Source organism: Lutra lutra, chromosome 5 (assembly GCF_902655055.1).
Source record: "Lutra lutra chromosome 5, mLutLut1.2, whole genome shotgun sequence".
Lineage (NCBI taxonomy): Eukaryota > Metazoa > Chordata > Mammalia > Carnivora > Mustelidae > Lutra > Lutra lutra.
Genome location: NC_062282.1, coordinates 29,182,997 through 29,195,406, shown reverse-complemented (window position 1 = coordinate 29,195,406; position 12,410 = coordinate 29,182,997). Strand labels below are relative to the sequence as shown.

The 12,410-nt window shown below is 39.8% G+C and overlaps 1 pseudogene; it reads right to left on the bottom strand.

The window, feature by feature from the left end:
• Positions 1-1,353: 1,353 nt before the first annotated feature.
• LOC125101125 (40S ribosomal protein S6-like) overlaps positions 1,354-12,410 on the bottom strand; it is a 28,036-nt pseudogene continuing 16,979 nt past the window's right edge.

Below are 12,410 nucleotides of genomic sequence, written 5' to 3'. Positions count from 1 at the left end.
AGCTCCGTTCTCCACCCCAGTGGAAGGAAACACCACCCCCCCCCCCAACGCCCCCGGGGAACCCGTGGGTGGAGGGAGGCGGGGCTTCGAAAGTAATTAAAATATTCTTATGCAGAGAGACCTTGAGTTCTTTGCTCATTAGACCTCTTTACTTTTTACCCACATACGGTTCTCCTGATTTCCAGGACACAAAGCCAAGTCTAGGCTGGAGGGAAATACTTTTGGAGTAAAATCAAATCAGTTGCAAATGAGTTACAACATCTCAATTGCCTTAATAGATCAAACAAAACTGCACTGTGTACTCCGGGCACCAGAAATGATCCCCCTCAGTGGGGATCCCCAGCGCAAAAAAAAATGCAAATCTTTGGCTTGCCTATAGCGAGGTCCGAAGCAATGCCCTTGAGGCCTTAACCAGTGGCGGTAACTTGGAAGAGAGCTTGCTGCGCATGCGGCCTGCCAGGATGGTGTAACTCGCGAGCTAGCTGGAACAAGCTGTCCTGCCTCAGGCCAGAGAATACTTACGTCAGGCCAGAAGTAGGGAAAATGGATTTTTCTAACTTTGTACCCTGTGTATTGCCTGCCGAGACGGTGGGCAAATGAAGCAGTTTTTTGGTGTTGGTAGCTCTGTTGGTAGTTCCAGCAAGCCTTGCTGCCCATACCCTCCGCCCTTCCAGCTTCTCTCCCTGTTCTGTCTTCAGAGCGGAATTCTGCATGTTGCACGCAGATGTGCATAGAGTAGCACATGCCTCTGTGTCTCACGTGGGTCCCTTTGAATATAGCTGGATGGTCCTTCAAATTCAAACTTTAAAAGCAGGCAGACCGAATGGAGATTTATAGAAACGATCTTTCAAATTGAAACAACAACAACAACAACAACAACAACAAAAACCCAAAACAAACAAAAAAAAAACCCAAACCACCCCAAACTCCATTTCGTTGATAAATGTGGTTTACTGATTGACAGAAAAGAAACTTACATACTTAAAGTATACAATTTGATAAGTCTAGACATATGTATATACCCATGAACTCATCACCATAATCAAGCTAGTGGGCGTAATCATCACTCACGTCCGAGACTTTCCTCTTGCCCCTTCCTAACCCACCCCTCTCTCCTCTTCCTGGCCCCTGGTCACATGCTCCCACACACTAGGCAACCACAGATCTGCTTTCTTTCCTATTAGAGTTGTCTTCACCTTCTAGAAATTTATATAAATGGAATCACACATGTATACTCTTTTTTGTCTGGCTCCTTTTACTCTATTTTGAGATTTATTTATGCTGACTGATTTTTTTACATCTAATCTTAGATTAATTAATCTTATGTTAATTTTTTGTTTCTCTTAGAAAATCTCATTTTTGATTGGATTCACACCTCGAGGTAGACGCTCCCAGAATGAACAGCCTCCTTCTCTGGGCAATCTGTTCCTGGTGTTTTTCTTTGGCTTTCTTCAGTCTCTTGGCCAAAAGTATAGCATATTTTGCAGCCTCCTCCTTATTTTTCTTAATATGCTATTTCATTAGGGCAATATGCTGACATTTGTGTCGTGTGACTCCGGGAGTAACACGATTTTGAATCTTGATTGCTCTGGTTCTTGGTTTCTTACTGTCTTTGTTCAGGGGCTTTCTCACTACCTACTGGTGGGCATTATCTTCTTTAGAGAGGTACGAACGTTTGCGGATTCTTCTAGCTCTTTTGAGTCCCAGGCGGCAAGGGCATAGTAATATCAGTGCGTCCAGAAATATCCTTCTTTCTCTCTCTCTTTTTTTTTAATTAACAATAACCAAGTTGAGAACACTAAGATCAACATCCACAGTGCAACCTGGAATAGATTTGTGCTTTCTTTCTTCAGTCTTCCTTGGTCTGTAACAGGAATGTCCCTTACATGGTAGCGGGCAGACATAGCCATGGGTTAAGACACCCTGCTTTACGCGGAAACCTTGTCTGTCATTCCCACCACTGACTGGGACCACACAATCCTTCCATTCTTCGTCCAGAGCATCAGCACCCACTTCTGTGGTCATATCCTTCTCATAAATTTGCATTTATTGTCCCCTTCAATGAGTTTCTGGCAGCCAGTAGCTGGGAAAGAGATGTTCAGCTTCACCCTGAAGCAGCCGACCACTTCTGAGGTGCCATGAAAAAGAACCACGCTGAGTGAACCTTGTTAGTTTGTACCTTTCAAAGAATTGGTCTATTTAAAAATTGTTAAATTGATTGGCATAAAGCTGCTCATAATAGTTCCTTATGATTCTTTTACTATCTGTAGATAGTACCTTTTTTGAGGTAGTCACCTCTGTCATTTCTAATGTTATTAATTTTTGTTTTCTCTGTCTTTTTCTTCTGATGATTCTGTTTAAAGGTTCCTCAATTTTATTGATACCCTCAAACAAGCAGCTTTTGGTTTATTGATTTCTCTATTATTTTTCCGGTATTTGGTCATTAATTTTTGCTCTGATATTTATTCCTTCCTTCTTTCTACTTTACTTTAATTCTTTGGTATAATTTTTTTTTCTTTTTTAAAATTTTTAGAGTGGAAGTTGAAGTCATTGATTTGAGAACTTTTTTCTTTCTAATACAGGTAGTTACAACTGTATATTTATCTCTATGGACGGCTATAGCTACATCCCGCATATTTTGATATTGTTTTTCTTTCTTTCTTTCTTTTTTCATTTTAAAATACTTTCTAATTTCTCCTTCATTTCTTTTTTGATCCATTAAGTTATTTAAAAGTTTATTACTTACATACCTTAAATATACACAATTTTGTGTCAATTATACCTAAATAAAACTGTCAAAAACCTATATTACTTAGTTTCCAAATATTTGGGCATTTTCCAAGTATCTTGCTGTTATTGGTTTAGAATTTAATTTCACTGTGGTCAGAAATGCTTTGTATGACATGAATCCTCTTAAACTGACACAGATTTTATTGCTCAGAATGTGGTCAATGGTCCGTGTGCAAATGAAAAGAATATGTATACTGTTGTGTGGAATGTTCTAGAAATGTTAGGTCAAGCTGACAGTGTTGTTCAAGATGTCTGTATCTTAACTGATTTTCTGTCTACTTTTTCTAGTAGAATTATTAAGAGAAGGATATTTCTGAGAGATAGATATTAAAATCTGTAATTATAGCTATAGATTTGAAAAATTTGTTCTAAAGTTCCATCAAATTGTGTTTCATGCATTTTTGAAGTTCTGTTATTAGATACGAACATTTTTGGAATTATTTTGTCCTCCAGAAGAATTGACAGATTCCTTTATTATGACATAATGAGCTTCTCTATCCCTGGCAATATTCTTTACTCTAAAATCTGTCTAATATTAAAAGAGTCACTCTAGTTTTATTCTGATTAGTGTAAACATGGCACATCTTTCCCCATCTATATTAGTTTCCTATTGCTGCTGTAATAAGTGACTACAAACTTAGTGACTTTAAACAACACCAATTTGTTATTTTATAGTTCTGGGTTTGAAGTCCAAAATTGGTCTCCTTAGGTTGAAGACAAGGTGTCATCAGGGTTGGTTCCTTCTGGAGGCTCTAGGAAAGAATCCATTTCCTTGCCTTTTCTAGTTTCTAGAAGCCTTGGCTCATGGCTTCTTCTTCCATCTTTATAGCCAACAGCATAGTGTCATTATCTTATCTCTGTTTCCACTGTCACATGGCTTTCTCTTATAAAGACACCTTCCTGTCTCTCTCTTATAAGGACTCTCATGATTACAGTAGGTCCACATGGAAATTTTGTCATCTCAAGATCCTTAATGACATGAGTGAGATCCCTTTTGCCATATAAGGTAATGTGTTCATAGGTTCCAGGGATTAGGGTGTGGATATCTTTCAGGGGACTATTTTTTAGCCTACCAAACCATTTTTTTCCTTTTAACCTGTTAGTTTCTTATATTTAAAGTGTTTATGGAAGCAAGTTCTTTTTTAAAAATCCTTTTAATTACAGTGTTTAGGCTATTCATGTTTAATATGACTATTGATAAAGGTGAATTTAAATCTTCCCTTTGCTTTGTGTTTGCTCTTTGTCTCATCTGTCCTTTGTTCTCTTTATCTTCTTTTGTGCCTTTAGTCTGCTATAATAAAATGCCATAGACCGGGGTGCCTGGGTGGCTCAGTGGGCTAAAGCCTCTGCCTTCGGCTTGGGTCCTGGGATCAAGCCCTGCATCGGGCTCCCTGCTTGGTGGGGGACTTGCTTCCCCCTCTCTCACTCTGCCTGACTCTCTGCCTACTTGTGATCTCTGTCTGTCAAATAAATAAGTAAATAAAATCTTAAAAAAAAAAATGCCACAGACTGAGTGGCTTAAAAATAATAGAAATTTACTTCCAGTGATTCTGGAGACTAGAAGTCCAAAATAGGGTACTTGCATGATTGGGTGAAAGCACTTTTCTCAGTTGCAGACTTCTGTTTGTGTCCTTACCCAATAGAAGTAGATGGGGATATCTCAAAAGTCTCTTTTCTAAGGGCACCAATCCCATTCATGAAGGCTCTGTCACCATGATCTAAGCATCTCAAAGGCCCAACTCCCAATGCCATCAACTTGGACGTTAGGATTTCAACATATGAAGTATGAAGGGATAATTCAGACCATATCATGCTCTTCTTTTGGATTAAGTATTTTTGATGATTCCATTTCATCTCTGTTTTTGGATAATTGCTGTAACTCTGTTGTATTTTTTAGTGGTTGCTTTATGTTTTATAGTAAACATCTTTAACTTATCACAATATATGCTTATGTGATATATAATTTCAAATATGATATTAGAACCTTATTATGATATACTTTCATTTTTTCCTCTTAACCTCTGTGCTATTATTATTTACATTCTATTTTTATATACATTATAAGCTTCACAATGTTTTTTTTTAAAGTCAATTGTCATTCCAAAAGATTTAAACAATAAGGAAAACATCTGATTTATATATATAGTTATACTTTCTGGTGCTGTTTAACTCCATGTATATATCCAGATTTCTATCTGATAAAATTTTCTATCTGCCTGAGTTACTTTATTTGATATTTCTTATAGTTGTGGCCTGCTGGTAATGTCCTCTTTCAGCTTTTATATCTCTAAAAAACCAATTATTTCACATTTTTTTAAAAAAAGATTTTATTTACTTTAGAGAGAGTGCAAGAGCAGGGGGAGGGGCAAAGATAGAGGCAGAGAATCCCAAGCAGACTCTGCACTGAGTGAGGAGCCCAGATGGGGGCTCAATTCCACTACCCATGAGATCATGACCTCAGCCAAAATCACAAGTCAGACGCTTAACTGACTGAGCTACCCAGGAACCCTAATTATTTCATATTTTTAAAAAGATATTTTTGTTGGATATAGAATTCCATTTCAGTACTTTGAATATGTGCTCTAGTCCCTTCTAACTTGCATTCTTTTCACTGGGAGTGTGCTATAATTATGTGGTAAATTATCTTTCTTTTCTTTTCTTTTTTTTGCATATTATAACCTTAATAATAGGCCACATAATAACCTTCCTGTGTGTTTTTAAGATTTTCTCTTTATCACTGGAATCTCTTTATTAATGCAATCTCATTATGAAGTACTTCAGTTTTCTTCATGTTTCTAATATTGGATTTTTGCTGAATGTCTTAGAGCTGTGAGTTTATAGTTTTCATTAAATTCCTGACCATTATTTCTATTAATTATTATTATTATCTCCTCTTCCTACTTCAGGAACTCCAATTACCTATGTAACAGACCACTTGAAGTTGGCCTGGATCTCACTGATGCTCTCTTCATCTTTCTCTTCAGTCTCTTCTGTTTTTCATTTTGAATACTTTTGTTATGGTATCACTAAGCTTACTAATCTAACAGGATGATTCTTTTGGGTCTTGCTTTTAGATTTTGTTAGACAGGACCAGAAAGCTTTTAGTCTAGGACTAATTTTCACCCATTATGAAGGTAAAACTTAAATATGTGCTAATAGCCCTGAACTGTGAGGTTTTCTTCTCTGGTTTGTGGAACCAGGGACTGTTTTTTTGGCAATGTATGACCTTTGGTCTAATCTCATTGGGTATCCCCACCACCCTCGGCGGGCCTCAGGTAATTTCCTGATACATAAATGTTGTTCAGTACTCAGTCAAAGACTTATGATGGGTTACCTGCTGATCTCAAGAGCTCCTCATTAAGCCCTGTTCTTTCCAGTATTCTCCTATGCAAACTCTACCCATTTTGATCTCCTCAGACTCTCAGCTATGTCTCTTCAACTCAGCGGTGATGCTGGTTCCAGCTAATTTTTCTTTCTTCTTCCACATCCTGAGAACTCTATGCAGTAAGGTGGGACAATTGCAGATTCATTTTAATTTTTTCTCCTCTTTTAGTGTTCACTGTGTTTTATTACCTGCTGTTCAATGTCTTGAAAACCACTGTGTCATCATTTTATCTGGCTTTTTAGTTGTTTCAGCTGGGAGAGTAATTTGGTTCATGACATTTCATTTCAGTTCATGGTAGAAGTTCTGCAACACTTCACTTAATTTTTTTTTTAAACTCAGTGTTTATTTAAGTAGGAACTCCACTATTTTAAGTGTTTATGTATTTCTTTCATTAAGGGATTTGACAGACAATTGGGTGGCTAGAACATGAGAGCTAAAATAAAAGATATCATTTCCCAAAATGCCAATGAAGTGCCTCTGAAATGAGAATGGAAGTCAATTGGAAACTAGAGTACTCTTTATAAGAATTGATGTACTCATCTACATTTATCCACCTATTATGTAAATATTGAGAGACAATTATCCAACTCTCATGTTTCTGCATTTCTGACCTTTGTTTTAGACTATCTTCTCAAAGATTTTTATATAGCAAGTGTCTTGGAAGATAGAGATAGAACCTTCTAGAACAAAAGACAAGCTTGCCTATAAACCTGGTATAAAAAAGATTTCTCCCACTAGAGCCAAGGTCAGGCTTTTTGCTTTGTTTCCTTTTTGGCCATTATAAAAGATTCAGGTTCTATAAACTTTCCTATAAAACAACTCCCTGTGTGTGGGGGTGTCACTTGGTTCTCTTCTCATTGCCTTGTGGGAATTTGGGCTTGAGGAACTGGCACCAATATTCTGATGTTTATGCTGTTTGCTGTGCCATGAGCTGTAAAGTCTTGTCTCTGACCCTGGAATCTTGTATCTTCTGCCAGCATCCATGAAATTGTGTAAGGCCAGTTTGTTTGCTTGCTTGCTTACCTCCATACATACCAGATTTTTACCGTTTTGACAGTCATATAGAGCACGTTATACCTAGTCTACAGGCAATTTGACTATGTTTCCTTATACCAACAAGATCCAAACTTACAGAAAGTGGCAGACATGGAGTTGTTGAGGAAGGTATGAGAGGACTCCAAATGAGTGGCAGCTATGGTGTAACCATGTTCTGTGGCTCATAAGTAAAGCATTATTCAAACACCAGGTGGTGTTACTCTAACAAACTTATTAAGGAATCTGAGGATATTTGGCATGGAGAAGGGAGGACTTGGCAGGGCGATATAGCCATAACCAACTATGGGAAGAACTTTGAGATGAAGAGTGGAAATATGTGGTGTGGACAGGTAGTGAGATCTAATCCTCTTTCTAATCTTATGTGGGTACTGCACATATAATCAGGTGTGACCCTCAATTAGTGGGAAAGGAACTGCTGCCAAAGACAAATCTCATGTGCACGTCACCACTAGCCATTCTGTTTAGGCTAAGAAAGATGAAAATATACAAATACAAAGGGGGAGAATCTCCAACCTTGGGCATAGGGCTAAGGAGGGTCCTCTAGGGATTACTGCTGTCCTTGTCCCCTCTGGCCTTATCACTGCAGTGCCAGACTTCTAACACCCTAAGGCTTTTTTTTTTCAGTAGGTGAGAAGTGCCTGAGGCTTTGTTTCATCTCCTCCACACAGCAGTCAACAACCATGACCCATGAAAACTGGTGTATGAATGAATCTTCAGCTCCCTCCCCTCTTGGGTTTGGTAACTTCAAAGCATATGTCCTAACTGACTTTTTTTTTTAAACATTTTATTTTATTTATTTGACAGAGAGAGATCACAAGTAGGCAGAGAGGCAGGCAGAGAGGAGGAAGCAGGCTTTCCACGGAGCAGAGAGCCCGATGCGGGGCTCGATCCCAGAACCCTGGGATCATGACTTGAGCTGAAGGCAGAGGCTTTAACCCACTGAGCCACCCAGGCGCCCCCTAACTGACTCTTCGTGTTCCCAAATGGAGTTTCGCTCCAGTTACTTACAGCAGAAGGGAGCTCTGTCTGGCACTGTTTATTTGTTGCCTTCTTTCTCCTGTTTCATCTCCTATTTCTTTTTCCATTGTTACTGGGATCACCTCCCCAACAAACTTCATGTACTTGACTCCTTTTATCAGGATCTGTAAACAAGCTAAGCAGGTAAAGGGAAAGGGATATGGACACATTAAAAAAAATTCACATTTGTTGTACTGTCCCACTACTAATTTGAACATCAAAAAGAAAGTTGATAATCCTCTCTGTGGGGCTCTGGAGCTAAACTCTAATGCAGTTATTGGCAAGAGGAATGGGTTTTTTAAAATGTCCCTTAGGACATGTCCCCTTTGAAGGAGAAAAATGCCCTGAAAGTTGTGGTACAATGCATACTCAGGAACATAAAACAGATGTCTTTAAAACCCTATCAGTGAGGCTGAGAGTCCAGAGGGCTGTGATGGCTCCCTCCTTGTGCTTTATTTGCTGGCAAGATATTTTGGATCTACCAGAGCTTCTGGGGTTGCCATAGTATTTGTAAACAAAACTGTGATCAACAGACTCTGGGGTGGTACAACAATGCTAAGGGAAGTTTGGGGGAAGACAGGGTACTCTTGCTGGGAAAGTCTAGAAAAATGACATCTCGGTAAGGTCATAGAGCACAAAGCAATGGAACTGGCTGCTTTGCTGATTGGAGCAGTCACACTGATTCTGTTCCCTCCCTCTCTTCCTCTTCCAGCCTCTTCTCAGCAGATGTTTCACTATTCTTCCATAGAGATGGAAAAGAAGTTAAAACCATATGAGGAGATTTTCTAGGTGCCACAGAACATGTGGCAGAGGGAAAACCTCTTAAGTCTCTGAAAATGAGTCAAACATTCTGTTGAGTAGTTCAGAACTGTCTGCTCTTCTCTCTTCTCTAAAAGATATTCATTGCACATGGGGCGCCTGGGTGGCTCAGGCAGTTAAGTGTCTGCTCCTTGGTTTTGTCTCAGGTCATGATCTCATGGGTCTTGAGATCCAGCCTGGAGTCTGGCTTGGTGCTCTGTGGGGAGTTTTTTGAAGATTCTCTCCCTGCCCTTCCCCCAGTCTCACGCTCTCTCGGTCTCTCTCAAATAAATGAATAAATAAATAAATAAATAAATCTTAAAAAAAAAGATTTTAAAAACACTTATTACATAATTAGAAAATGCAGAGCTCTGCACCAGATACTGGGGGAATATAAAGATTAAGATACAGCTCCTGTCTTCAGGAAGCCACTGACCACTAGGGGACACTGTAGAGTGATGAACACATTGACAGTGACACCAGTCGTAGGGGTCAGCAGAGGAAGGAGAGGGTAACTTGGGGGTGGGCTGTGTCTTCCTTGAAGGGCAAGATGGGCCAGTGATAACAGCATTTATTGAGCACTTAGTATACGCCAGGCATCATTCTAAGTATATACATGTATTAACTAATAGAAAACTGCACAAGTACTATTAATATCCCCAGTGAGTAAATTGAGAAGTTAAGTAATATGCTTAAGGTCACATAGCTGAGCCAGAATTCAGTGCCCCAGAGTGCAGTCTTAATGACCACACGATGCTGCAAAAAACCATCTCTGGCGCTAAGGATAAGAAAAGTAGGTGTAGGTTAGTGATCTTTAACACATTTTATAGGTGCTCTGGTAAGAGTACAGAGTCCTGGATGTGAGACTAAAATCCAGGATTTCCCTGTTATATTAGAGTCCTTAAGCAAAATGACCACAAAGTACCTATTTCAAGAAACTGTGTTTCTAGAACCTGTTTAGAAATTCCTCTTCTCCCAAAGATGGTGACTAGGATTTAGGCAGGCTGCCAGAGGTTTATGCATCAAAATGTAAACAAGACAGGATCTTTAGAGTATCAAAAGCCATAATTTTAGTCCACAAGTCTTCCCAGAGCCAGAGATCATTATCATTATCTTTTTTTTTTTTAAGTTGGCTCCATGCCCAGTTAGAACCCAGCATAGGGCTTGAACTCACGACCCTTGAGATCAAGAGTTAGATACTCAACTGACTGAGTACTCAGGTGCCCCTTATTATCTTGATCAAGATCATTATCTTGAAAATGGAGACCCTTGAGAGCTTTGGAGCGGAAGAGTCCCAAACAGGACCTACTATGCTAAGACTGGCCTGAGGCAGAGCCAGGAAGAAGCCAATTTGCAGAGGGAAAATGCCTAGAAAGAATGAGTGTGTATTTAATTCAGAATGAGTTTTCTGACAATGTAGAGATATTGGGTGGACCCGAGGCAAGGGGAGCCTTGATAAGAGCAAAACAGAAATGACGGGAAATGGGCTTCTAGCATGTAGGTGGTGAGGACTATGACTTGGCTTACTTCAATTTCAACAGGGAGACCTGGGCCAGGGTGGGACAGAGACTTCTTCAGGACCATGGAGGGGCTAGAGGAATGACCTCATCCTTTGCTATAGGCAGGGAAGTCAGGTATGCTGGCCAGCAGGACAGTCTCCTGGAGGGTCGAGGCCTTATGCCTGGCAGGAAGAAGGAAAACAGGGAAAGCTTGGATGGACTTGCTTAAATGTTTAAACAGAAGCCAAGCTACTGAGTAATGCACCATGGTGTTCAACTGTCCTCACCATGAAATTTCCTCAGGTATGTCAAAGTTCATTTGGGATCTTGAGCTGACTGTGTATGCTGGACTTTAAAAGGCTAGATTCAGAGAGGAGAGGAAGAGCAGCAAATTGGGTCTCGACATGCTCGTTAATAGAAAATCCCTCCTTCCTACTTTCTCTCTCTCCTTTCATTAAAAAAATAAATAAAAGGAAGAAATGCATACAATTTGAAAGGACACAGAGGTCTATAAGATCAGTTAGGAGAAAAGCAGCAAATTGTATAACATGCCTGTCTGGGGAGGGGCTTTGGGGGTCTGACTCTAAAATGTAGACTTTCAACCAATCCTGTTTATTTTAGCTACCTTGTTCAGCCCCTCTTTCTAGAGGTACCTGCTGGGTAACTTCTAAAATTTTCAAGGATTCTTTGGTACAAATCAAATTGTTTCTTAGCTTTCTGGTTTAGGGAATACACTACTTACTTTTTTTCCCCCAACATTTTGCTCTTAGTTCCTGCTTTCATGGACTACTGGCCTTTTAGATTTATGTCTTAAGAAAAAAATAACCCTCTCCTGGCATTTTTAGGGGTGTTTTGGGAGCGGAAGATAGTAGGCAGCTCTATTCCATCTGCAGATTTTGTCAAAAGTCACTTACCTCCATTTTTAAAAATCTTAATTTGGTGACTATGAAAAATCAACTGTAGAAGTCAATACAGGTGGGATGTGGGTTCAGTTGGGAGCCTGTCTGGTTGGTCAGCCAGCCAGTCAGTCAGTCTGTCCATCAGTGTCTTATCCAATGACCCATTTTTTGTGTTAGTCTCACTGCTTTTAGCTGATACTGGTTTCAAAAGAGATATTAAATCAGATGGGAAGTAGGTGTGCAGAGATAAGATCACCTCATCATCTTTTAGGGACAAATAGTGAATTGCTAGGCTCTCTTGCACTTTTTTTTTTTCTTTCAAAGATTTTATTTATTTATTTGACAGAGATCACAAGTAGGCAGAGAGGCAGGCAGAGAGAGGGGAAAGCAGGCTTCCTGCTGAGCAGAGAGCCCAATGCGGGGCTCAATGCCAGGACCCTGGGATTGTTACCTGAGAAGAAGAAAGAGACTTAACCAGGCACCCCTCTCTCTCTTGTACTTTGAAGCAAACTTTCCCCTACTGATTTTCTGGATCCATACCTGAAGATTCATATCATTGAAGAGACAAACCATGGCACCTTCAGGAGGTAGAAGAGCAGGGGTGAAGCTATCCATTGGCTAGATGCCTCCAGCTGAGGGTAAGAGGCCCAACAAAAACCTCTCTTCCTACACTGTTAACTGATTCTCTGTTATCACTTAGGAAAAGCCAAGAAGAGGTGACAAGAAAGGAGAAGCTTTTGCTTAAGTATATTGGAGAGAGCAGAAATTCTCATTCATGTGCTGATAGGAATTTAGGGAAAGGAAGAAAATACCCTTATCCTTCACATTTTCTATAACTGATAGCTCCTTGCTTGGGGACACAAATGTACTTGAACAGGGACTACATCATGTGCCCTGATGGGTCCTAGTCCATCAGGGGCTCTGGGTGGTGAGTCTGCAGGTCCCACTGGCATAGGGTCCAAGCTT